This window comes from Hesperophylax consimilis, chromosome 13, assembly GCF_061612785.1.
Source record: "Hesperophylax consimilis isolate HC1 chromosome 13, BYU_Hcon_1.0, whole genome shotgun sequence".
Classification (NCBI taxonomy): domain Eukaryota; kingdom Metazoa; phylum Arthropoda; class Insecta; order Trichoptera; family Limnephilidae; genus Hesperophylax; species Hesperophylax consimilis.
In genome coordinates this window covers 33,438,276-33,464,831 of record NC_142848.1, presented here as the reverse complement: position 1 = coordinate 33,464,831, position 26,556 = coordinate 33,438,276, and the positions used below count along the sequence as shown (strand labels likewise).

The 26,556-nt window shown below is 34.1% G+C and overlaps 6 non-coding genes across 6 annotated transcripts; 3 read left to right on the top strand and 3 right to left on the bottom strand.

Annotated features, from left to right (window-relative positions):
• On the bottom strand, positions 1-72 carry TRNAP-UGG (transfer RNA proline (anticodon UGG)). The gene has a single exon. It is a non-coding gene; the product is annotated as a tRNA-Pro (tRNA).
• A 165-nt stretch (positions 73-237) lies between these two features.
• TRNAP-AGG (transfer RNA proline (anticodon AGG)) lies at positions 238-309 on the top strand. The gene has a single exon. It is a non-coding gene; the product is annotated as a tRNA-Pro (tRNA).
• An 18,437-nt stretch (positions 310-18,746) lies between these two features.
• On the bottom strand, positions 18,747-18,818 carry TRNAS-UGA (transfer RNA serine (anticodon UGA)). Its single transcript has one exon. It is a non-coding gene; the product is annotated as a tRNA-Ser (tRNA).
• Positions 18,819-18,982: 164 nt separating this feature from the next.
• Positions 18,983-19,054, top strand: TRNAP-UGG (transfer RNA proline (anticodon UGG)). Its single transcript has one exon. It is a non-coding gene; the product is annotated as a tRNA-Pro (tRNA).
• A 3,333-nt stretch (positions 19,055-22,387) lies between these two features.
• On the bottom strand, positions 22,388-22,461 carry TRNAP-UGG (transfer RNA proline (anticodon UGG)). Its single transcript has one exon. It is a non-coding gene; the product is annotated as a tRNA-Pro (tRNA).
• A 170-nt stretch (positions 22,462-22,631) lies between these two features.
• Positions 22,632-22,703, top strand: TRNAP-UGG (transfer RNA proline (anticodon UGG)). Its single transcript has one exon. It is a non-coding gene; the product is annotated as a tRNA-Pro (tRNA).
• Positions 22,704-26,556: the final 3,853 nt, after the last annotated feature.

The following is a 26,556-nucleotide window of genomic DNA, read 5'->3' as shown; positions in this document are numbered from 1 at the left end:
GGGCTCGTCCGGGATTTGAACCCGGGACCTCTCGCACCCAAAGCGAAAATCATACCCCTAGACCAACGAGCCGATTGATTGCTATGCATTGTTTAAACAATACAATATTACATCTAAGAAAACGTGACAACATTTTATTGGTTTTGCTGAAATCACATAAAACAAATATTCCGTCAATTAGGCATTCTTTAACGGTTTTTTATGTCCATGTTCTGTTTAGCAGTGCGATTGTGACATGACTCGTTGGTCTAGGGGTATGATTTTCGCTTAGGGTGCGAGAGGTCCCGGGTTCAAATCCCGGACGAGCCCTTTTTTGTTGACATCTGCATTCTGTTTTGCGTTCGTCTGATTAGCTGACGGGCTGTACAACGCACTTGAGCCGCTGACCCTTTTATAAAAATGTAAAATAGCTCTCATCCGAACTAGATATTTTTGATGGTGATTTATCATTGTTTATGTCAATTGGTTTGGGTCTCATATCCAAAATTTCCGTTTTGAATAAAAATGGCCGATAAGTCATCCCTTTTAAACACTCTGACTATTCCTATAACATCTGGTAAACTTACATATTTATTTACTTGACATTTACAAAATGTATGTAATGATTTTTTTTACATAATAATCAATTTAGGTCTAAGCCTGTACCGAGGAGAAAAAATATACACATTTGAGTGATGCAAATATATATGAATCACTAAACATTACAAGGAGAAGGTAAAAAACATTTATTTATTATTTATCAACGCCCTATCAGACTTTTACAGAGGAAATATACAATTTATGTAGTGTTTATGTAGTGTTTATGTAGTGTTTATGTAAGTGTAACATAATACATGGATAATAACATAACTTTGTAAAAAAAAATGAAATGCTGATACTAAGATCAAATCCAAATAATAACACCTAATAATGTAAATAAGGCAAAATATAAAGTAAGTATGTACATTAGGGTGTCCCAGGACATAAGGAAGATTTTTTTTTCATAAAATTTAAATATGCATACCCTCTTATTTTATTTCATTTGATCCCAATAACTCATATAATAAATATTATTTTGATTAAACACCGGCAACCTGTGCCGACTTGATGCCAAACATATGGTACAGAGTTAATATGGAAGGATTTTCAACTTTCATTTTTGTCGGATAAATAAAATTTAAAAATGCACAAATGTTCAATTATGTAGTATTTTATATTTAAAAATGGTTTATTGATTAATTTTTTTCTTCATAGTTTGTTTTTTACAGTCAGGATAAATCTTCCGGTGGTCCTGAAAACGAGGAAACAAAAATATTTTTTTTCCCCTTCGACCGTGAGATAAAGCCTTGAAAATCTTGCATTAACTAAACAGTTATTTCAGCTGTATCATTCACTACCCTCAGCGGCGACACCTTCTTTCTGACTTTTTGATACGAAGCATTATTTGACCACATCGTAGGGAATTCGTTAAGAAAACTGGCATCTAATTTCAGACGATCAAACAAAGACTTGCTCTTGACTGAAATGAAGTCGTACATATTTTTCTCTGAAATAAAAGTCACTAAATTATGATATGAACAAAAATATCAATACAAAACATAATTTAAACTACTTAATAAATTTACCATCAAGATCTTGGTTAGATGGTTAGATGGGATGTAACGTTTGTCATGGGTTAATAATTTTATTTTTGAAGTGAAACTTCTTTAGGCGCGTAATGGATTTTCGGGGACGGAGTAAAACCGAGTCAGGATCGACACGAAAATGCGGGTACCCCCGCCACCGCTCACCGTTCACTGTCCCTCTCTCACCATATGCGCTTGTTGAGGTGGGGGAGCCGCTCACGAACGTTTTGCTTTGAGTTACGAGCGAGATACGAGTTCGGTTTAGCAGGTCGGCCGGTAGCGCACTTGCGCGGCCACGCCCACCACGGCCAGTGAATCAGTTAGCAGCGTGCTCCCGCTGTGATAAGTTGTGTTCGCGTTTTGTGTTGCGTTTACATTTACATTTATAGTTGTAGTTCATTTAATTAATTCATTTAATTTTTGATGAAATGAAAATAGAGAGAGAGGAATACTAGAAGTTTCACTTCTGTCTTGCGTAGGCTTGACACACCCACTTTTTTTTTTGATATTTCGAGCATTTTTATTTTAGTTGTTTGATCCACAGCATCGTCAAACACCGATAAAATAGATGTTTCATCGGTCAAATACCATAACTGCTTACTGAACAGAAATAAAGCTGCCATTGAGATGTTTTCATCAATTTTTTCTTAAGCCTTCATCGATTTCAAAAAGCACAAGTCCTGGTAAGGTGCTTTAACTGATATAATACATTGTAACCATGGCTTGACATAGGATGTTACTATGAACAGGCAAACGTCTAAAAGTGCCGCCTTATCCTTACCGGTAATTTTAAATTGCGCACTAATTAATGATATTTTCAAAGAATAAAGCGCCTTTGTCATCCATCGAGCACCTGAAGGCCGAATCTTAAATTTTCTCGCTGTATATCCTCCTAAAACTATCACACAGCTCTAAAAACTCTCAATAGTCATCTCCAAGTATTTTTGTTGTCAGTGCAGTACGGTAAAAGTCAAGCAAATCATCGATTTCGGAAGCGGTTAGGTGCAATGTGAGATTTTCTCCGTAGCACTGAATTTTATCGGGATCAACATTTTTACAGTTATCTCGAAACTTTTTGAAGAGTGGTATGTCAGGGCTTGTAGTCACTTGACTGATTTTTACTTAAAACACAGCTTTTAATATCAACTATGGCTATATTTGGTATATATTGACAGTTAAATTCACTTTCCGGATATTGTAGAGCAAAACTTCAAGAACTTGTCCATTAGATGGCAGTTTAGAACCCGATATTTGGTGTTTTACGACTCCTATTAAAATATACTCTTTTTAGAAGTGCGTAAATCTAACAACATTTTGCCTGAACGAGTGATTTTCGTTTACTAACAAAATAGCAAGTTACTACAAGCTCATCAACACGTTTGCTCGCTGGCGTCTTAATGTACAAGTACTGACATCTTTCGATGCAAGTCGGCACGGGTTGCAGTTGTCCAAAGAAAACGATTTTTTTTTATAAGTGTTTTGACATTATTAAAACAAAATTAGAGGGTATGCGTTCAAAAATAACAACTTTAATTTTTTTGGTACACCCTAGTGTACATTGGTATAAGCATATAATTATTCATGTTTGTCGCAAATCAGTGAGACTGAAAACAGGAAAATAATTTACTCGCAAGGTAAATAAAAAATAAATATATACATAAATAATATACTGATATGTATTGTAAAACAAATGTTTAAAAAAAGAACAAAAATAATGTCTGCTGTATCTGCAGAAAAAAAAACTAATAAGTTATGGAAAAATACCAACGCCGTAATTAATTTCGAATTTAAATAATGGTACTTGAAATGGTAAAGAAAATCAAAGTAATGTACATATCAAGTATGACCGTACATGCATACAGTCATTAACATGCGTCTAAAAGAAAATAACAATAAAAAACGTATTAAGGTATAGAGACAAGACTTGTTTTTTTAAAAGCTAATAAATAATACAAATTAATAACTAGCAAATGTCTGAAATTAGTTGCTTTTTGAAACTCAGAAAATTATTAACACCAATAAGTTGACAGTGTTCGTTTGCAAGGTGATGAAATTTTGGAATTGGTGAATAAATAGAATAGTTAGTATTGAGGTTATTGTTACATATAAAAGTGTATTTGCTTCTAGTTTGTCTGGCAGGTAAATTCATATAAATTAATTCCAATAATTCAGGACTGTCAATTATAGATTTGATAATTTTTAATAAAAATAATATATCAGTTAAAACTCTTCTATCTGATAGTTTGGTTTCGGTAAGTAAATTATTATTATTTATAAATTCGATGGAAATATTTATTCATTCATTTTAAAATTGATGTACCGATTAAAATTATTTTATACCTTTTCTAAAGTTTGAGAATGGACTTTGTAGAACGGTGACAATTCTGTTGAATTATATTCTTATTTACTTCGTACATATGAGTGGTCACTTGGGTAGAATGCATTGCAACAATATTTATCAACAATATTCTTAATCCTTATTCCTATTGAACATATATAATGCTATTTTATGTGAATACCGCGCAAGAGTCCCAACTACTCCCAACCGTCTGGATCTGTTGAGACTGTGACATCCCTAATCGGGTTATGTTGTGTAGCGAGGAGGGGAAGGAGATGGTGAAGAGGAAGGTGGGGAATTACCTGGTTATTCAGATCTAGTCACGAAACACGGCTAAGGCCATTTCAAGCCATGTTTCAATTCTGAATTGTGGTCTTACCTTACACAAGGGCGAGACTGAGAGTATCTTGCACTCTGGAACTTGCCACAAGTATACTAAATATTATTTTAAATTAGAGAAATTGCGAAATAATACAAGTTTACTTGCGTACGCCGGGATTTGAACATGCAACCTTCAGATTATTATTGCTAGCCTTACCCCTCGACCATGGATGTCATCACTGGCATTGCATACAAGAAAAACCAAAGTTAGTTATCATAGGAATAACAAGGTAAATCTATGTTTCTTTAATAAATATAAGACAAGGATGAAAAATGAAAATCCTTTCAACACAAACCTATTTTAGTTACATGTCTGGTCTCATGATTACATTCGTCTAAAACAATTTCCTCTATAAATAAATTATTTGGAGATTAAATTATTGAAGAAATCGAAAAATCAAAATTAGCACATTTTAGAGATTGGGATCTTACTAAGGTCTTCTCTGATTTGATGTATTTTTGCTTTTTTTACAATTTCATCCAGTTTATCAGTTTGAAGCCTCTCTCATTGGAATATTAATCGGAGATTAAAAAAGAATGAAAAACATCTTTCATTGAAAGAATACTACAAAATATATCTTCTCTAATCTCTAAATAGTATTAATCAAAGTCGCTATCCGCGTCTGTCTGTTTGTACGCTTAGTTCTTCTAAAATACGCAACTTTTTTTGACGGGTTTTCACTATCATTTAGAGAATTTCCTTCGGAAGGTTTTTATGTATAAAATATGCATTTTATATTTGCAGAAAGTAGAGAAAAATCAATTATTTCAATCAAGTTGTAAAAATATTTCTTTCTTGCGCTTACATTGCTAACGCTGGCTTGACCTTATGAGATACATCAAAACAATCTACTGCGGAATTGTATACATTTTAAAACGTTCTGCAAAAAAGTACAAAATGGCAAAAGTCTCCTAAGATTAACTTCCAGCAAGGCCTGGTACACGTCAACTAGTATTATATTGTATTTTTGTTCAGAATATCATCAAATTGTCAGCAGGATTAGCCACCTAGCAACTAAATACAATTCTGCGATTTATAAATCCACTAATTAAAACTCATAAAGCCATAATGAAAATTATACTGAAAGTTCCTGTAAGAACTAGCACTGACGAAATCTACACCAATCTTAACATCAAGTCAATTAAACAACTATATTCTAAAACTATACTCATTTACATTCATAAGTACAAAACCCAAGAAATAACATCAAACACGTACAATAGAATCACTAGATCTCATGGTCAGAAACTTATCCAACAAATAACTACTAATACAACTTTTGGGCAAAAAAGCTTCTTATATCATAGTATTAAACTCTACAATAAAAAACCACTCTCACTCAAAAACCTCCTCATTATAACATTTAAATCTCAAATAAAAAGCTGGATACTTAATATAGGGAGATCTGAAATAGAAAATATACTGATATCAAACACAGACTAAAACCGAATCTACTAAACTGAACTATACAAAAAAACACCATCTTACTTATTTTAAAATTATTTAAAAAAATAAAAAATATACTACATGATATATAATTTTTCGAAGAAAACTTCTTCTAACTGCTTTTCACTTTGTGATGGCATTATTTATTTTTTATTAAAACACAAATAACATTGTTTACATCACTTTATTTCGATACAAAATCTCAACATGTTTCATGAACCAAGTTCACTTCATCAGGAGCACAAGTATACTAAAGTTATAATTAAAATTAGGTCTAGAAAGAAGAGGTAGAAGGAGTGGGGAGGGGTAAGAGTGGGGGAGGGTTATTCAAAGTAGGAATTAAAATGTCATTAGACGGGAAAGACCGGGTAATTGGGAAAATATTTAAAATGGGGTTTATAAAATTTTTTTGTTTATTAATAATATCTGCTTTCATATTCACGTGTTTTCTTATTTCTAGGATTTCAAAATTATTGATTTGAGATACCTTATAACCAGAATGTAGTATTTTAAAACCTGAATTAATATCGAAAGTATGGTCGTTATTTAATAAATGATCCGCAAATTCTGATTCACAGTTTCCCTTTAAAGCCCTAAGATGTTCTTTAATTCTGATCTCAAAGTTTCTATTAGTTTTTCCTATATAAAAGGAATTACAATCATTACAGTTGAGTTTATAAACACCTGATTTTTTAGTTTGACTATCAATTTCTTTATTATTAAGAATATATTTTTTTAATTTGTTATTCGTATAAAACGCCGGTTGAATAGTGAAGGGGATGTTTTTATTTATAATTTTGGAAGTATCATTATCTACAAATAGAATTCTACGCCATTGTTTGTTTGTATCTTTATAAATAGGATAAATATAAAGTTTAAAGAATTTATGTTTAATTTTTTTATTTAGTATTTCATCTATCAATTTATTAGGATAGCCGTTATTAGATGCTATTTGTTTTATGATATTTAATTCTGAGATATAATTAGGATCCGACAAAGGAATCGAAATTAATCTATTAAGCATAGAATGGAAAGCTGCGACTTTTTGAGAAAAGGGATGATTTGATGAATTATGAATGACAATATCAGTGTACGTATCTTTACGGAAAATATTAAAATCTATTTTATTACCTTTTATTGTTAAATTTAAATCTAAGAAATTTAAACTCTTATCTATACCTATTTCTAATGTAAATTGAATATTTTTGTGTATTTTATTTAAAAAAGTTTAAGAACATGTTCAATTGTCTTTCTGTTCCTAACCAAATGCAAAAAATGTCGTCCACATATCTCTTCCAACAATATAAATTTTTAAGTAACAAGGCACCGCTATTAAAAATCTTATTTTCTAAATTATTAATAAAAATGTCTGCAATCAAAGGACTCGTACTGTTCCCCATGGCCAAGCCATCCTTTTGTTTAAAAATTGTATTGTTAAATTGAAAATAATTTTGTTTAAAAATAACTTCGAAAAATAAAATGAGGTCATGGATAAGGTCTTTCTGTAAGTTAGATGAATTTAACAAATTATTGATGATGGTTTTACTTTCTTCTATTGGAATACTAGGGAATAAATTTACTACGTCAAAAGAAACCAACATAGCATGATTAGGAATTTCCAAATCCTTTAGATAATTGACTAATTCTAACGAATTTTTAACTGTGTATGTTGGTTGAAATATATTAGCATTATTAATTACAGTATTGATAGCTGACGCTAATTTAAAAGTTGGGGCATTACAATTAGAGACTACTGGCCTAATAGGTTTGTTCAGTTTATGTATTTTTAATAGGCTGTAAAGTTTAGGAATTTTTGGGTTAATTAAAATCAAATTTTTGTTATTTTTCATGTTTACAAAGATATCACTTTTACAACGTTTAACCGCTTCTTTCACCATTTCTTGACACTTATTAATAGGGTTATTTAGAATTATTTCAAAATTGTCCCCTTGTAGAAAATCCATTGTCTTGTTAATATAGTCAACTTTATCCATGATGATAACACTGTTACCTTTATCTGCCTTCGTAACAACCAGATTTTTTCCCTCACCATTTTAGAAATATTCTTAGCAATTTTTATGTCAGTATTAGAAATTATATTCTTTTCCCGATTAGGAACTGTTTTTTTGTTGTTAATGTTTTTTATCCCTTCAGCACATTTATAATGGAACGATTTGGGTTGATTTATTAATGCATTGTCCATATCCACTGCCAACAACTCTAATTCTTCTCTATTTTTAATATTAGAATTATAATGCAAGTTATGATTTAGTCCTTTATTTAATAATTTTAACTCTTCCTCCGCAAACTCATGATTAGACATGTTAATCACTCGATCATGGAATTTATACTGTTTATTTTCAGTTGGTGACACTACCGCATTAACTTTTTTATTATTATCACACAATTTTTTAATTTTTTTGTCAAGAACAGTTTTCTTTTTGTATGCTTTGATACTAGCTATAGATCTAACTTGATCATCAAACAGGTCCCATTCCAATGGGTGTAAAGCACTAGCCAATTCCATATGTAAGAATTTAAGTTGAAGTTTAATAACATTCCGTTTTTTATAACCACTTTTTAAGTCCTCTTTTAACCAACATATTTTGGCTTTCTTAGCCGAATTTGAAGATGAAATATGATTTAAGATTTTCACGGCCAAAAGTATTTTTGTTATTTGTTTTTGGGGTATTATGCCGTGTTGCGCTAACTCCTTCTTTAGCCAACGTTTCGGACAGCATTGCAGTGTCCATCATCAATAAGACATCTGCCCTGATGATGGACACTGCAATGCTGTCCGAAACGTTGGCTAAAGAAGGAGTTAGCGCAACACGGCATAATACCCCAAAAACAAATAACAAGAATTTGAAGATGATTTAAATTTAAAGTTAACGTAATTTGGAATCACTTGTCGTTTTAAACACGTTTGCAAAAAATATATATTTAAACACATTAGTCTATATTTAATCAATAACTTTTTATACACTTTAGCCTTCATTGCCGTACTCGCAAATAATAATTTTTCGAAGAAAACTTCTTCTAACTGCTTTTCACTTTGTGATGGCATTATTTATTTTTTATTAAAACACAAATAACATTGTTTACATCACTTTATTTCGATACAAAATCTCAACATGTTTCATGAACCAAGTTCACTTCATCAGGAGCACAAGTATACTAAAGTTATAATTAAAATTAGGTCTAGAAAGAAGAGGTAGAAGGAGTGGGGATAAATCAATAATTTTGAAATCCTAGAAATAAGAAAACACGTGAATATGAAAGCAGATATTATTAATAAACAAAAAATTTTTATAAACCCCATTTTAAATATTTTCCCAATTACCCGGTCTTTCCCGTCTAATGACATTTTAATTCCTACTTTGAATAACCCTCCCCCACTCTTACCCCTCCCCACTCCTTCTACCTCTTCTTTCTAGACCTAATTTTAATTATAACTTTAGTATACTTGTGCTCCTGATGAAGTGAACTTGGTTCATGAAACATGTTGAGATTTTGTATCGAAATAAAGTGATGTAAACAATGTTATTTGTGTTTTAATAAAAAATACATGATATATGTTTATAATTATATTCATATGTTACTTTGTTGTAATATTAATTTCTTATAATTAAATTATAATATTTAAATGAAATCCTCAGCACGGGAGATCCCAGTGAGGATATCATTATCTCTATAATGTTACTCAGAAAAGAAGACAATAAATCATTATTATTAATATTAATGAAACGTCTGTGGCTACAGAACATATTAACAAAATAATTTTAAATACCAGATTTACAATTTATATAAGAAACTGTCAACTTTTTTATATTAAAAAAAATAACGTTTTCAGTAAGTAACGTTATTTAATAACTACATAAAACATTACAATCACAGAAAAAAACTCTTGATTCTTGCAAACTCCTATTCCGTACAAATTTGGTGTTAAAAATCTCATATTCTGTGCGCACACGGTCACGTAGAAAAAACACATAGTTTGCACTCAACCGCTCTGGTGCCACTAGTATGTTTTGTATGAACTTTTTCTCAGAACAGAAAGTCCCATAGTCGCTGATATTCATACCGCACAAATGGGATTCATTTCAGACTCGCTCTTGGGCAGAATAATTCTGACGTTTTGATTTCTTTTAAAGTGTGGTAGAATTATAATATATGTTTATTTTAATTTTCTTTTTTATGAGAGTTCTCTGCACAAACGCACTTAGAAAACCGTCAGTGCATGTTATCTTCCAATAAACCCTTTCAAGCTTTCCATCGGCCTTTTCATAGCATAGATCTGTATCAACATGACGAATATGATGAGGCACGTGGCAGTCTCCCTTCCCTTGAAGAAGACAAAGTATTGTGGTTTGTTGAGACCAAGGATAAGTGTGACGAGCCCCATAGTGACCGCCAGAGACCCGCAGATCGTGTGGACCGCCTTGATTGTCGAAGGCTTCACTCTATCCCTCAGTTGGGGACTGAAGAACGATAGGAATCCATTCAGACAGCTTACCAGCGATAAGATCAATGCGATTAGACCTGAAATCATAAAAATAATTAAATGATCTTTGTCATAAAAATGGGCAGGTTATTTTGTTTGTAAGTCGGAGGGCAAACGAATAAATGTTTTTTGTTTTCCGGAAAGTCAGTATCCCGACAATGTTTAGACGGAAATCTTTCAGTATTTTTTAAAATAAAATCTTTTGGTTTTCCACCCTTTCCGCTGAAGTAAAAATTTGAAATATTTTTGTGTCCTGTGTCCTCAATTTGTATCATTTTAGCACCTAGCCAGGGTCTCTTCCGAGTTCTCTTTCGGGGGCCTGTGGAAAACATATTGGCCTTAAGTAACTTTGAATGCCCCACGAACGTCATAGTCTAGAATAAATAGTACTCTTGAATGACAATATGATAGCTGACATGTTCTCTAAAATGTCAAGAAGTAAAGAAGAAGATATCGGTCAATAAAATTATTGTTATGTAAGAAGATTAAGACTTACCGCATATCCCATGAGCTGTGTCAAACTTTGCCCCATAGGTTTGAATGCCCAGAATAGCCCCCGTAAGAGATGATATGACCCCCAGAGAGGCCAGTACCATGTGGACTACCCTCTTGGTCTGTCTGGAGAGCACAGTACCCATAGGACCATCATTGCTAAATGACAGGATGGCCTCTACCATAAGCAGTTGGTACTGGAACATTAAACCACGTTGACAATATGAGAAATGTATTGCGAATTAAGATTCAATCGACCATCTTAACTAAGAGTAACATATACAGTATATTTTTCTACCAAATTTGATTTAAAAAATTGTTCATATTGCTTATTATTATTGCCCGAAAGCAGATCAGCATACAACAAATCGGCAAAGGAATGCAAGAGAATCATTAATAGGTCAAAATTCGAACATGACCTGCAGATCAGCAAAAAGCTGGCTGCCTGCCCGCATGGCAGCAGAGCATTCTGGTCGCTTGCGGGCTCAATAGGTCGGAATTTTCGCAAACCCAGTTTGCCACTTCTTACCAGACCTGACGGCTTACTAGCAAACACCGCCACCAAAAAGGCTAACCTATTAGAGAAACTGTTTGCAGAAAACTCGACCCTCGACGACAGAGGTGCTGTTCCGCCGTCGGTTCCTCACTGCGGCTTCTATATGAAAAAGCTGAGGATCCGGCATCGGGATGTACTCCACGTTATACGGGGGCTCGATGTTAACAAAGCTAGTGGACCTGATGGAATACCTGCCCTGGTATTGCAGAGGTGTGCTGCGGAAATAGTTCCAGTTTTGACAAAGCTCTTCCCAATGTCCCTGAAGTGTGGCACTGTGCTCTCTGGTTGGAAAAAAGCGGTCATTCACCCTATTCCCAAGAAAGGTGACCGCTCCAACCCGCCAACTACCGCCCCATAGCGATCACATCAGTTCTGTCCAAAGTGATGGAACGTGTGATCAACGACAAACTGCTCACATACCTCGAGAAGAACAAAATTGTTAACGACAGTCAATACGGATTCCGGCGGAACCGCTCGTGCGGTGATCTTCTCGCGTATGTGACGCATGTTTGGGGGCGGTGCCTGGAACGTCACGGTGAGACCCAAACGGTCGCACTAGACATATCCAAGGCCTTTGACCGGGTCTGGCACCGAGGACTTGTCAACAAATGGCCTTCTTACGGACTTCCCGCATCCCTGTGTACGTGGATTGCTGACTTTTTAAGGGATAGGTCGATTCAGGCAGTTGCTGACGGTTTCACCTCTTCCTCACACTCTATAAATGCTGTCGTCCCACAGGGATCGGTTCTGTCTCCGACTTTGTTTTTGTTGCACATCAATGACCTTTTGACATGTTCACCGATTCATTGCTACGCGGATGACAGTACAGTTCATGATAGCTTTTTGTTTGACAAGCCCCCAAAGGGCACACAAACTCCGACGGCTCGGAGGGCTTTGAAGCAGAGAATGGACAGTTATCTCGAGAGTATTTTCTCGTGGGGTAAAAACAATTTCGTCGAATTTAATGTTTCAAAGACCCAATCCTGTCTGATTACGTCTAAAAGGGATCCAAATGATAATATAGTCTCCTTCAACGGAATCAATCTTCCGAACAGGCCTTCCAGTGATATGCTTGGTGTAACTATAAGTGACCAGCTCAGGTACGGGGCTCCATCGAAGCCAGAGTAAAGCTGGCCTCTCAGAAGCTGGGCATACTGTACAGGGCCCGCAAATACTTTAATATTACACAACCGCTGACCCTGTACAAATCGCAAGTGCGCCCTACTGTCGAATTTGGCAGCCATCTCTGGTCAGGAGCCCCTAAATACCTGAAAAAACCCTTGACTCTGTGCAAAAACGGTAGTATACACAAATCGCGTAAACTACACATATTTTCTTATAAGATTGCTATAACATCGTGTATGTTCAATGTAAAATATATCACTTTATTACTCACTATACTATTCGTGTAACAAATTATTCACTAATGCATCGCTTTGATATATTTACACTATGCTTTAATGTGTACATTTGCGTATAAAAATAAATATGTAATAACTTTCTTTATTCGGAATGTGGGAGGCTAGTAAAACCCCACACATTCCATAATATTACACGTTATATTGCGAATTTGTGAAAACATTAGATCAAAAACTTTTTGGTATGAACTATATCACTGAAAATAATTAATCAGACGACATTTTGCCATCAAGGTAATGTTTGGTTTGACGGACACATCTAAACGCAATAGCAAACCAATTGAAACTGATAACAATTTTTTTTATCGCTTTATTCCTTTCCATTCATAGTTGTATATCAAATTTTATCAGTACTTGATTATATGCGTAGGTATTGATAATAATTTCACCTGAAGATAAAATAACAGGTTCAGATCCGCAGATAAAACTATGTGATGAGTGAAGTATAAATATAATACATGTGTATTATGGACTTTGTTCTGTTTGAATTCGTGTGTAATATGATATCATAATATTACGGGTCACTCAGTCGAGTAATTGCCCAACCACTCACATCGACCCTAGCTGTCCAATTATGAGTGTTTGTAAATATTTTTAGATGAAAATTAAGTCTTCGGAGACCAAAATTTCATTTACCATTTTTTACTCTAAATTATGCCAGGAATCAATTAGTAAGGCAAGTAAGGCAAAGTAAGGAAAGTACGTCACTAAAAACCCTAGAGGCTATAATGGAATGTTATGTTTGTGGCTAGTAATGTGCTTCCGAGGCCTGAAGGGTTAAATGCAGATTCTAGTTGCGTTTCAGCTTTCCACCAGTCCTCTCCTGCTGACCACAATTTGTTCAAAGGCTGAAACGGACTTAAACGATAACCTTTCAAATCTAAAAAAAAACACGTTGACGCCGAAAGGTCATTTGATGACTTTGTCACTCGTGAAATTTTGCGAAACAACTGGGCCTTAGAGTATCTACCTAAAGTCATTTAAAGAATAATATACTATTTACAAATGCATTAAACTGCGTAGAGTTGTATACCGTTTATAAATACTTCAATTTCAAAAAACCTGAAACTTTTCACGGTCCGCGACATTGTAAATACCTAATTATTTAGCTGTAAAGAATAATTATTGATGATCATGAAGGAAAGAAGGTGATCCTGTTTATTTGAACGGGGTTCTACAAATTATTCAATTACTATCATTAACATTATAACAACGTCAAAATCATATTAATTTCCAAAAAAAAATTGACGATTCGTTCTTGCTGTAGCAATCCCGATGAGTAACAAAACTCATTGGTGGACATGACGAACTTACAAATTTATATCAAAATCAAAAGTTTCGCATATTATATTACAAAATAAAATATATAGTTAAAGTAGAACAAATAACAAGAGAAAAAAATAAAACAAGGATAAACTCACAAGTACAAAAGGTGGGAATTTACAGAAAGATGCTTACGAAAAGTGCCTATACAGTCTCACTAACTTCGTTTTTTTTTAAATTTACCAGTTCAATAATTATTTTAATTATATATCTTAAACTGTTTTCCTAATCTCTATGTTTTGTAGTTTTAACGTACATTGTATTGTTTTCATCGGCTTTTATATTGCTTTAGTTTTTAAATGACATACCACGGAGGAAGGAAGAGAGTCCTTCCTCTGTGTGACATACTCAACGCTTGATTGTTCTTTCAAGGGCGGTCCGTTTGGTAGATTCGCATGTCTTAGCAAATGGATTTTTAAAAAAATGTTTATAGCAGAAATCTTTACACGTGACTTGAAACCTTCAAGGCTTATGTTGAAAATATCAAGATACCTAGAGATTTCAATTAGCAGCAACATTAATTATATATTTTAAGAATTTATTTAAAAATTTCTTTTACAAACTAGAATTACAAAATATTATTTTTTTTTACTCCAAACAAGAGGTTCTGAAGAAAATACTTTGTCTATTTTATCTTTGGGGATGCTGCGAGGAGGGTATTTTAAGGAGAGGAATTTCTGGGGAGGAAAATGGTGTAATAGGTGGGTAGGAACAACAGACCAGTGGGTTCTGAGACCAAGGCGATGGTTCGAGAGACCAGTTGGAGAAGTGAAAGGGTTTCCCCAAAACAGCCTCTCGACACCTCTCAGCACACCTCCCCCGATAAACCAGGGCACCCCTGTTAAAACACCAAACATACCGCACCTATTGGGATGACCTATTCAGTTGTGTTATCCAATAAATGGTTCCCGGGACGGGGGTACCCAAGCCCGAATTGAAAGCTTGCCTCAAAATCAGAAAATTGAAATCTTATTTAAATCGAAAAAAACGTCACAGAACGCAAAAGCTACAGCTATAACACATTAGCAAACCTCCTTATCGGGCGATAAAATCGCAATCTTTTGGATTATTTTGTGACGAAGCCAATAATTATTAGTTTAACTAGCTGTACCCCACCATTCGTTGCTGTGGCTCAGTCTCTCTGTGCAGATAGAGAAAAATAATTACATTTACGTCCAACATATGGTGCTGAAGGTGACATCTACATAATATAGGTAATATAAGATTTAGAAAAAACGAACGTTCACATTTTTATTTACATAGATTAATTCAATTATTTGATTGGTATATAATGTAGGTATTTACTTATACATAAATGTTGGTATGTAAATGTTACAATTTGTGAAAAATTTTCGTTATCTGTTACACACAAAAACAGGTATATGATTTTTGAAAATCATAAACCTACACGGAGAAAAACGAGTATTGCTGATTTATTAAATAATCTCTTAAAATTATGCGTAATCCAGTTAAAAACGGAATCGCCTTATAAAGTACATTCTTAATACATCGAAGCACGTCTTCATGCTCCTGCTCCATGCTTCGATTACATATAATATATAATGACGAAATGCCAAAATATTATGATTTTTATGAATACGTGTTGAACATTCATCTTTTACTAAAAGTTTCACACGAAAGTTATCAATTCATTCGTTAAGGGCCTGGAGTTTTAACCTGATTAAGAATAATTGTAAGAAATTCTTCATAAATTAGCATTATTGAAGTGAAACTTCTTTACGCGCGTTATGCAATTTCGAGGACAGGAGTAAAACCAACTCATGACCGTCATGAAAAACCGTGATCATTTCGCTATAGGAGCCTAGCCAATATTATATACCTTTTTTAGGTCACTCTCCAAACTCAGCTTCGCGGTCTAGAGGCAGAGCGCGCGACTCTCGTCGTGAAGAACCGAAGTTCGATCCCCGCTTAATCTATTTTTTTTTCTTTTTGTGATTTTTTTAATAATATATTTTTTTAAAGTGATAAAATGCTTTTTTAAAAAGTGATAAAAGACTTTTAGATATTTTGACTATATGATATTTTGGTCGAATACGTAATAACCGTGGTCTAGAGGCAGAGCGTTCGACACTCGTTATGCAGGACCCGGGTTCGAATCCCAAATTTTTATAACTTTTAATTTTCTTTATCTACGATTTGTATTTTCTTTTTGTGATTTTTTTAATAATATTTTTTTAAGTGATAAAATGCTCTCGTTCTGCGACTTTTAGATATTTTGACTATATGATATTTTGGTCGAATACGTAATAACCGCGGTCTAGAGGCAGAGCGTTCGACACTCGTTATACAGGACCCGGGTTCGAATCCAATATTTTTATAACTTTTAATTTTTTTTTATCACATGCTACTTATAAATATGTCAATAGACAGAAAAAAAGAGAGAATGAAATGAAAAGAGAGGAGAAGAATACTAAAAGTTTCACTTCCGTCGTGCGTAGGCTTGCCACACACTGTATTTTTTTTTCTATATTGGTATTTTTTTGTTCGCGTACAAAATAGAGAATACGAATACAAACAAATGATTTGGGGTAGATGTGTCTCTTTGTGAAAACGCTACTCAATGTTTCATTAAGAATAAGAAACCCAAACAAATCCCTTAGGGAAGATGTTTCTCTTTGTGAAAACGCTACTAAATGTTTCATTAGAATAAAAAACCAAACAAATCCCTTGGGGTAGAGGTAATATCCGTAATCAACTTATTTGATTACCTAGTAGAGTTAATATAAACACTAACTGAGGAGTTATACTATTTACTATTGTTAAAAAAAAATCGTAGGTATAGTTAGAACAAATAAAAATTACATGGTTCCTTTATAATAAAAATGTGTCAATGTCAGTTTGTTTATTCTTGAGTCTTGCTTTGTGACAAATTGAGGAACGTTTTAACAAAGAGACACATCTACGACTTCTGGTATTGTTAACTGCTGATTTGTGGTGCACAACTAATTAAAATTTACAAAAAAAAACCCTTAATTGATTTTGGGAAATAACGAGTAATGAGTCATACGAATTTAATATTGACTTCATATATTATTGCAGAGTACTTGAATACCTATTTTTAAATTGTGGATTCTATGAAATTCTATGAAATTCTATTTGTTTAAGAAAATCAGTAATTATATTTACTGACCATTAATTTGAAACGGGCTATCGCAATGAAATGTAATGAATGATAACTGTCGGTAGATGATTTTTAAATAGGTAACGAATTGAAATATTCCTATCCAAAACAACGTGGCGAACTCAGGTAGAGCAGTTCGCTTCTTGTTCTGAACTCAAAAGTCGGGGGTTCAAGAACTCGGGCGGGGGTAAAATGAATAACTCTCTAAATAACCATCACGCCGTTTCGCCGCAGGATTAAACAGAGAGGATGGACCGCCAAACAACTCAGTTTTTCAACTCACTCTTGCTTTATTCACATTCATATATCGTCTCATACATACCCTTCTGTTATTACAACTCTTGACATGGCTCCAGTATTTCATTCACTTTATCGTGCCATGACTTTATCGGGCGTCGCTGAATTCTTCTACCATTATAATTCTCGCAATAACTTCATGCACTGCTTTCTTAGCCCAATCTCTCTGCACGTACGAACTATCAAGGCGTCTCTTTTTTAACCCTAATGATTAAGATCACGTTAGCCTTGCATGCTTTGCAAATCTCCACATTTCTCAAAAGATCGTTCATGGTTTTACCACACATACACTTCAGGAATCTCATTTCTCAGCCAGTTCTATGCCTCACTGCCGTACATCAGGGTGGGTATCAGCATTCCATTGTGGATTTTTTTGTATTGATTTTTGTGTGACATTTGAGTCTCGTTCTGGAGTGGTAGACAATCGCATTTGAAATGGCTTTAGCCAGATATGACTCGCCAGGTCACTCTCCTGAAAAGCTTCATTTTCTTAATCTCCCCACGTATTGCAACCTTATAAATTGCCCATATTGGGGATACTATAATCCCGATGACACCGGGCTGTTGAGACTTTTTTATGGTATTCACGAAAATATAATTTAATTTTCTGATTAAAATAAAAAAAACCCTTTTTACATTAGCTCCTCACAGAAGCTATGTCATCTATCGGGATGCTATATGAGCGTGTATTTTTTAAGGACCCGAAGAAGAGAATGTTACGATTAAGAAACATGGGGGTCAGTGCAGTCGCAGCTCGTAGGCATACGAATCAACAATCAAAACCTGGACCAATCTCACCCCGTGAATCTGGGAATCCCCACTAGTCACCACACCCTTGCTAAGTCAAGCGAGCCACTTTAGCTTAGCTCCTTACACAATTAAGCTTGCACATTATTTCCGATTCAATTATATTGTTCATTACTTTGTATACCGAAGCACAAATATGATAGACTTTTAAGATCGAAATATTCTAATCTCTCATTGAGCATGAGTATTTGAAGTTATTGTTGGTGTTTAAAAGGACACTGTCTTAGTGAAGGCTTTTTATAATATATTTATAAAAATTAGATTTAAAAAAAAATGAATCGGGTAAATTTTATTTCATTAGTTCCAAACTCATATGGAAACATACAAATGAATTAATTTGACTAGTTTTCAAAGAAAATTTCAATTGGTGCTTTCGCTTTGAGGCGCCGATAGATTTAGGTACAAGCGTATCTTTGATCAGCAGAGGTTTAAAAAAAGGACTCGTCCGGGATTTGAACCCGGGACCTCTCGCACTCAAAGCGATAATCATACCCCTAAACCAACAAGTCGTTCGATTATTACGAATTATATAAAGAAGTAAATATTATTTCAGTTTAAACGTGATAAAAATTTTATCGGCTTTTTAATGACACCAATAAAATAAATAATCCGCTGATGTGGGATTTTTATTTATTTATTATCATTGTTCTTTATTACAACGTTATTGCAACATGGCTCGTTGGTCCAGGGGTATGATTTTCGCTTTGGGTGCGAGAGGTCCCGGGTTCAAATCCCGGACGAGCCCTTTTTTATATTTTGTTTAAAAGCGATTCCAGCGGTGTCGGGATAAATAAAATTTACTGATTAAAATTTTAAGCCCGCTACAGCATTTTTTATGTGAATAAATGTGGTTTGTTGTGAAGTTGAAGGGATGGGGAGGGGAATTTGGTCGAGAAGTGTAAGATTGGGAAGTACCTGGCTATTCGGGTCTGATCGTTTTGTGGTCTTCCACCGTAGCGATAATGAGGTTGCAATGCTTGTTAAAAAATAATTAATTCATTACGAATTTATTGAAGGCTGTATATTATAAATAGCTATTATTTGTAAAACAGAAATCTAGTAAAACTATTTCTATTTTGGTTTCAAGCAATCTTTGCAGTTTCTATTATTGATGCCACGGAGGAAAGATTACTCCTAGTGAGTCAATCTTCTAGTGAGGCGGGTTACTTTCATGTATTTAATATTGATCATGTTATTACAATAAACGCCTTTCATGTATGTAATATTGATCATGTTATTACAATAAACGCCCGGGTTGCCGGCAATTAAAAATATATACATTGAAACTCATTGTGTAACATCCTTCTTCCTCCTTCGTGTTCTTAAAAAATCCCATCCACACAGCTTCCCGAAAGATGACAGAGCTTCTGTGAGGAGCTAATGAAAAGAGGTTTTTTTTAAATTTAATCAACAAATAAGACTAGGTTGTCTATTTTTTTTTTCTTTTGGTGAATACCGTACAAGAGTCTCAACTGCCATATCACCAATATAGGCAATTTATGAGGTTGCAATACGTTGGGAGATTGAGAAAATGAAACTATACAGGACTTGGCGATTCATATCTGGCTAAAGCCATTTCATATGAGCCTGTCTAACACTCCAGAACGAGACTCAAATATACCTATTTTAATGTTTCATTTTCAATTGTCCAAAGATGCGAAGCTAAACAATCCACAATGGAGTGCAGATACCTACCCTGATGTACGGCACTGAGGCACAGAAAGGATTAAAGAAGACTGAACGCTGTAGAAATGAGATCACTGAGGCGTATGTGTGGTAAAACCATGAAAGATGATGCGAGAAATGTGTATATTCGCAAACCAGTAATGTTAAAAAAGAGACGCTTGGATAGTTTGGGCATGCAGAGAGAATGGACGAAGAAAACTGTGCACAAATAATATTGTGACGCGAATGTGAATAGTGGAAGAAATTCGGCACGCCCGATGAAGACATGGCACGATCAAGTGATTCAAGTAATTGAGCTAGGCCATTTCAAGAGATAAAACAACAGAAGGGAATGTATGAGACGAGTGTTAACCCGTTTGAAATTACTGATCAGTAAATATAATTAATGATATTCTTAAATAAATATAATTTCATGTAATCATTATTTTGTAATTTGTTAGTTCCACAATTTAAAAATACTTATTCAAGTATTTTGCCCTAATATAAGAAGTCAATACGAAATTCGAATGACTCATTACTCGTTATTTCCCAAAATCAATTAAGGGCATGTTTTATTTAATTTTAATTTGATGTGCACCATTAATCATCGTAAACACTACCAAAAGTCCATTATTCTAGGTTTTTCCTAATGTCCTAAAACCCGAGAAAAAGTCACGTGCTAGTTGAGTACCTCAAATAATCGCATAATTAGAACCTAATTGTAATCGTTACCCTACGACGAGAAGGGAGAATCCAATAAAAGCCCCGATTTTTCAAAATATATGGTCAGAACCAATTCTCAGGTGTTACTGTGAACATTACAGAAGCCTTGCATTATATCGTGTGCATATTAAAAAGTGTTAAAAGTTTCAATAATTAAATTAAGTTTTTGGTTTACTATTCCGGATTATCGAAAAGTTACAATAAATAAACGAATTTACTCGAGGCAGAAAAAGTGAAGTTACTACGCTAAATCACAAACCTACACGGGAGCACCGCCACAGAAGGAACTCACAACTCACTCACAAGCCTCACGGAAAGAGACATTATTTACTACTAAACATGAACAACGGTAAAAAACACATCATGGAGATCCAAGAAAATCGAGGAGAAAGTCAGTCAGCAAGCAGCTCAAATAGTGAAGGAAGCCATCGTGATGGACCACCACCAGGAGCCAGCTTCAAGAACGAGGGAAGAAGCATTCATCAAGAGGATGACCAGGCAGACAAATTGATGACCCCAACCAAACAACGCAAAGTGCCGTTCCCCTCTTCAAAGTCCAAATATTGCAAGTCCGGTGGTCCAGTCTGCGAATTGACAGAAACAGGCTCACCCAAATGCAATTGGCACAATTCCTCTCACGCAGCAATATACTACGCTCAGAAAATCTACGGGCTCGAGTACGTTCCAAAGCGGAAACACCAGCTGAAGTACACTTTGAAGCATTTCCCACAGCAGAAGCCGCAAAAGATGTCAGATATTCTACTGGCTAAAATCAAAGCAACAAACGACGAAATTGGAAGAATTTCCAACAATAATGAATATTAAAGAACCACAGACATCTCGGTAAACAAAATCAATCCACATACTGCAGAACAAAGCCGCCCGCGTGACACAGCATCACTGATTGATCGATTCCACTGATTTCACTCTTGCCTTTACTGCAGCTGAAGGATTGGCTTTTATCATCAACGTTTCAGTCCAGGGTGGTGTATTGACTTCCTCCACAAATGTTCTCCAGCTTCTGCTCCTTCGCCAATTGCTTCCAGTTCTCAATTCTTCTCATCCTGTTCCAGTTTATCCACACAACTTCCTTGGCCTGCTTCTACTGGGACGCCCACTGACTTATTATTAGGACTATTTTTGAGGTCGTTCGTCTTGACTTTGCTAATTATACATTAAAGAATATGCTTTGTACTCGCTTAGTTCAAAAATTCTTATACCTACATTTAAAAATGTCCTTTAATCAAAGATATTGCCATGTTGAAATGTTTGTAATGGGTAGGTATAACTACCGTTTTATTATATGATCGTACATGTATATTGTTCTGACTTTAGTTGAATAGAAAATAAGTAAAAAATTATTGCAATGTATAATGTTTTGACCTGAGTTGAAAAAAGTATAAAATTTATGTAATGTGTTTTATTTTGACTTGAATCAACCAAAAGTGTAAAATGTTTTTTTTAAATATTAACCCATATTTTAAACATTTCGGCGTAATCCTAGAGATATCTTAAAGAAGGTAGAAAAGGTTGGATTAATTTATATTGTTTTATTATGCATAACTCAACATAGGCGATCTCCATCTGCGTAAGGAATGTTTGCCTTCGTTAGGTTAGATTACGAATTGGTTCCTCCTTAATTTGCGTCAAAAGTATCAAAATAAAATTCGTTGGATACTAAAATAAAAAAGGGCTCGTCCGGGATTTGAACCCGGGACCTCTCGCACCCAAAGCGAAAATCATACCCCCCTAGACCAACGAGCCATGTCATAAAATAACCATAACAAAGAACATGAATACTTTATAATAAATCATGTCTGCTATCAGCGGATTATTTGTTTTATTAGTGTCAGCAAAACACCTTTTAAATTAATGTCACGTTCTACAAGACGATATTATATTTTTATTATTTAAACAATTCATAACAATCAATCGGCTCGTTGGTCTAGGGGTATGATTTTCGCTTTGGGTGCGAGAGGTCCCGGGTTCAAATCCCGGACGAGCCCTATTTTTACTTTTGCTATATATTGCGGTACCAGTTTTATGAATGTACGTACGCGTGACGAACAGTTTTCATTGTGCATTTAGTTGGTGTTGGCTAGAGAGGGACGTATGAAAATATTTTAAATCCCATTAAATTAATTCAAATATTGAATAAAACATCACTCAAATGACCGACCTAGAGGAATAACCAACTTTAATAATCTTTCTTCAAATCGAGCGAAATTATTTCTCTGAGAACCGATAATCATCTTCGGGGATACTGTGTGGGGGGACTGTACTGATGTCGGTCGATTTATTGTGATCAGTTAACATATAACTCAAGCCAACAGAAAATAAACAAATAAAAACTTTAATACATGGTTAATGAACAAAAATAGAAATTGCATTAACAAGTTACTTACAAACCGTCCGTGTTAATAAACATAATTTTCGAGTAAATGTTATTTTTACACCGAAAATGGTTCCTAGTGTGTCTCCCATATTTTGAATACTCTTCTTCTCTCTCTCTCTCTCTCTCTTTTCTTTTTTCTTTGTTGAATTTTTCTTTCCTTCTTGCATTGAATTTTTTATTTATTTTGTATACATCATTTATGTGAAGCAATTGAGTGTATTACACCTACACAGACAATTTTACTGTTTCTAATGTTTTAAATGCAATTGCTAGCATTTTACCTAATTATTTTTACTTTTAATTTATTTGGTTTTTAAATATGTATGTAATATTTTATATCTACATTATTTTATGTATTTTATTTTATTTTTATTAAGCCCGAATTTGTTTACGAAATATATGTAATTATACTGCTACCCGGCTCAGAACAGATATTTTCTAGTTAGTCGGGTAGCGCACATGAGTTTGTTAATAACCTTAAATAAAAAAGACTGATTTCAGTAAATTTCAGGATTCTTATAACAATCGTTAAAATGTTAAAAAATGATGATTCCGGATCTAAACGCAGCTTGAAATGACTAAGGCCGTAGTTTTTTACAGAAATAGCTGTCGTGTACCCGGCGTAGCTCTACTTTTCTCTACTTTCTATAAATATAATATGCAAGTATTATATGTATAAATGTCCCAGAAGAAATTCTCTACATGATAGTGAAAACATATCAAAATCCGTTGCGTTGCTTAGTTCCGAAGAACTAAGCGCACAAACAGACAGACGCGGATAACGACTTTGTTTTATATTACTTACGGATTAAAAATATAATATATCTTTACAAAGCAATTAATTTAAAAAAATAATTTTGGATTTCATTTTTGTTAATACTGCATACCCTGATGATGACATAAGATGAGTCGAAACCTGTAAGATTATGTAGAGAATATTTTGTATTGTATCAAATAAGAATAATTTATCTACATAATAAAATAAATTAATAGAGTTTTCAATAAAATCTAACAATGTTTCATCACAAGTTAATATATAAATTTATTAGAATTTAATACTTCATTATAATATTAATTAAATAAAATAAATAAGTTTGATGGTTTGAACAACACAAAATTCACCATGTATATTCATGCAATGAGTCAAATTTTGACGCCCCATGTCAAAAGCTGGTTGAGTGATTACTGTAATCAATAATATTCGGATGATTTGTATTTTTGTGTCGCGACGTTTTTATGAAATATAGTCTCAAGGGTTATTTGTTAGGACTGTTAGAGGTTAGGTATTATCAGCGCTCTGACTATTACTCCTACTTGAATCATCATAATTTGTGTATTCAGTAGGAGTAATTAGTGCAAATAAAATAAATACCACATTTGAAAAAAAACGAACATTAGGTTATGTTTTTGCCGGCTTTATTGGTCGAGGGATAAAGCTCTCAACTAGCAAACAGGGAGGTCAGGGGTTCAAATCTTAGCACAAGTAAATTTTATTGGATTAATTTATATTGCTTCATAATTTATTCATTTAAAACAATACAGAGTGTCCGGAGGTAAAGTAAACAAACTGCGGGTGATTCTGCATGAGATTACAAAATAACTTTTTTCGTACTTTTTAACATTTCAAGGTATTGTGTACAAAAGTTGAAGTGTTTGTAGAAAAAAATATCATTTTCAACGAAAAAATATTTTTGTGTAAGATACAAAACCGTATTTCGAAAAAATTTTTTTACTTCTACCATCGTGGAAAATGATCTCCTATGTATAGTATATTTGTGGCATGTTCTAGAGTGGAAGATACTCTCAGTATCGCCCTGGTGCAAGACCACCATTCAAAATTGAAACGTTACTTGAAATGGCTTTAGCCATGTTTGGTGACCAGATCAGAATAGCCGGGTACCGGGTACCCCACGTTCCTTTTTGCGGTCTCACATTAATACAGTTAGGTTTTTTTGATCTGTGTAACTTCAGTGGATGTAATTTAAGTGGGCTTAATTCGTCCATTCTGTCCATGTGTAATTCTCTCCGTTTAATATTGGTACTTATATGAAATTCACACCTGCGTAATCAGTTTTTTTTGTTAGTATAAATATTAATTTGTATTATTATTGTTATTTGTTATCAATAAATTATTAAAACATAGCGTCGTTGCATTCTTATTACATCAGATATGATTATTGTTACATTCAGAGAGAATCGAAGAAACTGTTTAAAAAATAACAGAATTTTTTTAAATATATGAGTCAAGATTTAAAAGTGTTTTAAAACATTTTTACTGTGGTTTAATCACTATAACTGTACAATCACGTTTTTTCATTTGCTTGATCAAAAGATTGACCAACAAAACATATCACGGAACAGTTATGTAAATAATGTACAGAAGGAAAAAAATGACACGCGTTAGGTTATGAAATTAAGAATTATCGACAAAATAAGCAGTAAATAAGACATAATCCTTCTCAGTAAAAGATTGATAGGTAATAAGACTAATACGTGAATTATAACTCGTGAATCAAAAAGTTCTCATTTTTGTAACGTGTCTTTACGCTGATAATTCAAAACAGATTTTTTACAATAAAAGTAGATTTGTTTTATGACTCGTCTCAAGACTCATGTAAAATAATTATAATAAAATGTCACCAATAATGATAATGTCTCCGAAAACGGTTAAATTAAAAACGTTATAAAAATTGACCACAATACAAACAAAAACGCTTTTAGATTGTTCAACGCCATCTTGAGAATAATGGATACACAAGAAAAAATAATGGATTTTAGAATTATTATTAGTAAGTGGGATCCCAATTTTTGGTAATATACGAAGATTTATGGTTTGCAGTTTCAGTAAAGGGGCATTTGGGGAAAAATCACGATTTTCAAGGGCACAATTGCAATACTTTGGTTCGAACTTTAAAAGTGGTTTTCTCGGGATCTCAAATGGACTCAAATCTTAGATACATACTAGAACTAGCGACCCGCCCGGCTTCGCACGGGTGTGATGCACTAATTCATCATAAGAGCACATTACATACTAGAACTAGCGACCCGCCCGGCTTCGCACGGGTGTGATGCACTAATTCATCATAAGAGCACATTACATACTAGAACTAGCGACCCGCCCGGCTTCGCACGGGTGTGATGCACTAATTCATCATAAGAGCACATTACATACTAGAACTAGCGACCCGCCCGGCTTCGCACGGGTGTGATGCACTAATTCATCATAAGAGCACATTACATACTAGAACTAGCGACCCGCCCGGCTTCGCACGGGTGTGATGCACTAATTCATCATAAGAGCACATTACATACTAGAACTAGCGACCCGCCCGGCTTCGCACGGGTGTGATGCACTAATTCATCATAAGAGCACATTACATACTAGAACTAGCGACCCGCCCGGCTTCGCACGGGTGTGATGCACTAATTCATCATAAGAGCACATTACATATTAGAACTAGCGA